This window comes from Mesocricetus auratus, unplaced genomic scaffold (assembly GCF_017639785.1).
Source record: "Mesocricetus auratus isolate SY011 unplaced genomic scaffold, BCM_Maur_2.0 Super-Scaffold_6731, whole genome shotgun sequence".
NCBI lineage: Eukaryota > Metazoa > Chordata > Mammalia > Rodentia > Cricetidae > Mesocricetus > Mesocricetus auratus.
The window spans coordinates 15,178,006-15,182,314 of NW_024429185.1; the positions used below are offsets into that span (position 1 = coordinate 15,178,006).

Genomic DNA, 4,309 nt, shown 5'->3' on the forward strand with positions numbered 1-4,309 from the left:
TTCACCCACCGTATCTCTGCAAACACTGTTAATTGGCACAATTTGGCAACGTTTTTCTCATAGCAACTACTAGAGTTCCCTTTGAAAAGCAAAGCAGAATGGAAACAGAGAAACTGTCTTTGTGTCGCCATTGAGTGTGATATTCAAGGATTGATCCTTGCATATTTCTGGCTACGGTATCATGACACAATAGGCTAGGTTATGACACCAACAAACTCTAAAATCTCAGTGGCTAAATGTGCAGATTTTATTTCTTGCTATGCTTTATTTCTGTAGCAGGTTGGAAGCAAGACTCTGCCTCCAGTAATCACTCAGCATCCGGGCTGGTGGAACAAGCTGCCATCGTAAATATCAGAGGGGAAGATGGATGTGGTGAGAGACAGGTCTTTAGCCATAGAAATCACCTGCCACATTGTGGCACAAGGAAGTCTAACCCTACCATATCCCGAGAAGAGGAGTGTGGGATTTGCAAACTACCACACTGATTACCACACTCCTGTGGTAATCTTTACTAATGACACTCTTTTCCAGAATGACATTCCTTCAAGGTACTCAGCATCTTACTTTGACAATTATGCTAATGTGATCCATTGTCTAATTTATAATAGTGCATTAAATTTAGGAAGTTCTTGGAGTATCTGTCATGTGTCGTCATAAATCTGGAATATATTCTCTAATTAGATACTTCACTCTCCTAATGTCAAAGAAGTAAATCATTTTGCACTTGTAATAGAGGGATTTGGCATAAAATACCTTCTGGATAAGTCCAAAATGATAAGGGTTTTCCACCTAGGGTTCAGTGGCTAAAATGGCATTAATTAATATGAAGAGTGGTTACCAGACAACCTTCGGAATTTCTCTAATTGACTTTCATCTGTAATACGCCTCCTCCGCAGTTTGTGAAGAAAAATGGCAAGACAGTATAGTGGTTCAGTATATTACAATTCAATGGTTTGTTGATGGTGACTTTCATTCGCCTGAACAGACACAATCGCAGAACTTTTGTGAACTCTTTCTCTTAGCGTTGTGTGTGGTATTTCCGGAGGCGGGGGGGGGGGGGGGTCTTGTTAACTGGACCAGTGTCTTTGTAAATCTTAATAAATAACTGTCTGGTCAAGTCTATCATTCATAAAAGTTCAGTTACAAATAGCACTGTTCTTCCTTTGTACTGTGCACATCCAAAGGACCTAATTTTGGTCCTCGTCCCCTGGCTTCTGGCAGACTTTCTGGCTTGTACCTGTTTTGTTTGTATTGATGCTCTATTGGGCGCATATCCGGTAGGAGTGTGTATTTTTCTACTGGTCTTTGTTTCATACAGAAGGCTGCACGGTGCACTCTCCTTGTCCTTGAATGCATTTCAAACGGTCTCTCAGAATTCGCACACAAGGACAATGAAAGTGGTTGGTAATTGTCGATGAAAGCTTTGTAACTTCTACACCATATGAGAAAATAGAATTGTTGAGAACAAAAGCTGGTCCTTCATTCTTCTTTGCATTCCGAGGCGGTTTACAGGAAACTCGGGTACAGCTAAGTATGCTATTCTTCCAACTTAGCAAACACAACGTAAGATAAAACACAATAAAAATTAACAAGATGATCTGACACATGGAGACTTGAGAAGGGGAATTAGTGTCTCCCACAGATGAGCTCCCTTGTTGGTTGTCCAGTATAAAGTGGTCAGCTTAGAACCACACGTACACAAACAATAAAAACAGACCTATCAGGCTGTGTTTTTATGTATTTGCCCATACATATCATATGATATACATATTGTGTAGCAATAATAGGAAGAAGGTGCTATCAGCCTGAGGTGGGGGCACAGAAGGGGTTTGAGGGAGGAAAGAGGAAAGGAGGAGGGAAGGTGATGGAATTCTCATTCAATTAAAAACATGAAAGCGATCCCTAAATTGGCCAAATGAATGAATGAAAGACCGAACCCAGTCACTTCTCAGTGTACTGCAAAGCTCAGCGCTGATACAGGTTGGAAGACTGGACCTCAACTGTAGTGGCTCAGCTGCTCCTTGGTGCCTCGAGGTCACCAGACACGCCAGGCTCGGTGAACCAGTGCCCCGAGCACGGTCCACTAACGGCGCTGGACACTGGTGACAAGGAGTCCCCAGAGCCCCACCTGGGCCTGTGGTACTTCATCGCCACCAAGGAAGAGCTGGCTACCTTCCACCCGGTGGCCAACATCGTCCTCAACATGGCTTCCGGCTCCGCCCCAAGGCCGCTCCAGCTTGGTGCTGCCACCGGCATGAAAAACGGGATCTGTGTGCCCCGGAAATGGACAGACCGCTTGACTGAAGGGAAAGGAAGCACAGGCCTCAGAGCTGAGGGCCGCCCTGACATGAAAACAGACCTCTGCTCCAGCTCATGCCCAGGAGGAACCATGCTGACATAGACAGGCTGGGGCTACCAGCGCTTCCTCCTCTAAAACCGATCTCCACACCCTCCAGAGAAGTGTGCGGAGGACTTCCAGGCTCTGACCTCCTGCTTGGACTTCCTAGTGACTCCCAGGAATGAAGGCTCCTGCCAATTGGCCAGCAAGTGACCCTGACTTCACCTATGTCCTAGACTGAGCTGCGGGGGGAGACGCTGGAGACCCTCCATCCCCACTAAGGATAATAAAGATGGTTTTTTGTCGCGTCTGCTGCGCGGCCTGTGTCCGAGAACGTGCGGAGGGTGTCGGGGATTGACAACACAGAGACTTGTTCAACGATGTAAAGAAAACTTTAAACAGGCTCCAAAAAGGTTCAAGAAAACTTCCTAAGAAAGGCTCCCACCAGAGAAGCTTCTGCTCTCTCCTCTCCCCTGGCTGGTTCTGCTCTGACACCAAAAACTGATCTGGGCGTGGCAGAAGAGGCGGTTAATCTTTGGACAAGGTCGAGGTCAGGGCGGTTTCTGTGGGCAGGCCTTTTCCAGGAACTTATTGCCCCCGGGCATTGTATTGTTTTTAGTAAACATGGTTTTAGTAAACGTTGTCTTACAGCTGCCTACAGCTGGGGTACAGCCGTACCTACTCCTTGTAACTGTAGATGTAAGGTGGAGAGGCCAAGCTTTTGGCCAAAAGTTTTTAGAGATGACTCACAAAATAGAACTTAAATGTAAACAAAAATTTCCATTCTATATACCTTTGTCTTTTTTTTTTTTACTTAATACCAGTACCTCTTTACTGTTACAAATTTTTTTTTTACCCATTTTTTTTTAAGTCAGGGTTTCTCTGTATTGTTTGAGGCTGTCAGTCCAGCCTGGCCTCGAACTCAGAGATGCGCCTGCCTCTGCCTCCCAAGTGTTGGGATTAAAGGCGTGTGCCACCACCGCCCAGCTTGTTACCAATTTTTTTTTCTCTGTATTATTTGGAGGCTGTCTTGGAACTTGCTCTGTAAACCAGGCTGGCCTTGAACTCAAGAGATCTACCTGTCTGTGTCTCCCGAGTACTGGGATTAAAGGCGTGTGTCGCCAATGCCCGGCTATTCAACCATTTTTAATCCAACTTTTAACCCAGGATGTTCCTTCATAAAGGCATGTTGGGATTAAAGGCGTATGCCGCTGGGATTAAAGGCATATGCCGCTGGCAATCTCTTGGATTCCCCTACTTCCTGACCCTAGTATCAGGCTTAGGAGGGGGAAACTCAGAATGTCTAGTTTCTGACTTTTTAATCTCATTGGTGGCAGCCGCTCCCAATGTATTATTGGTGTTATAAAATTTGATGAGCAGGGAGCTGGAGTGACTAACTGGCATCAACATGGGGGGGAATCCTCACCAACGCCCATATTTCCCTTACCTGAGTGTTCAGCAATGGTTGGATCATCTTTATCATGGTGAGCATTCCTAGTATCCGGAGTAGTATTGGAGTCGACATGCCTGATGCACCGTTCGGGGACCCAAATAGGCTTCTCACTTCCTGCAGGGAAAACACAAACAGCCCCTCGGACCCTAGCTAATAGGGGGGTGGCTGCCATTTTCCTGTAATCAAATCCTTCCATCTGACCCATCCCAAGGACTGGGAGGGTTTGTTCCAATGTCTCTCCATAGCAGACAAATTATTACGGTCTACGGTCAAAAAATTTAAAATGTAAAGTATGGTGGATAACTGAATATTGGGGGAGGTAACATACTCCCCCTTTTTTATTTTCTTAAAATACTGTTTGAGAGTGGCATGGGTGCGCTCCACAATAGCCTGTCCCGTGGGGTTGTGAGGAATACCAAAAGAATGGACAATGTGATGTTCCCTGTAAAAGGCAGCAAAGCGATTGTTGGCATAGGCATGGCCATTGTCCGTTTTTAGGGCATCGGGTACGCCCATGT

The 4,309-nt window shown here is 45.6% G+C and overlaps 1 pseudogene; it reads left to right on the forward strand.

Annotated features, from left to right (window-relative positions):
• Positions 1 to 363: 363 nt before the first annotated feature.
• On the forward strand, positions 364 to 2,714 carry LOC101822670 (annotated as a pseudogene).
• The last annotated feature ends 1,595 nt before the right edge of the window (positions 2,715 to 4,309 follow it).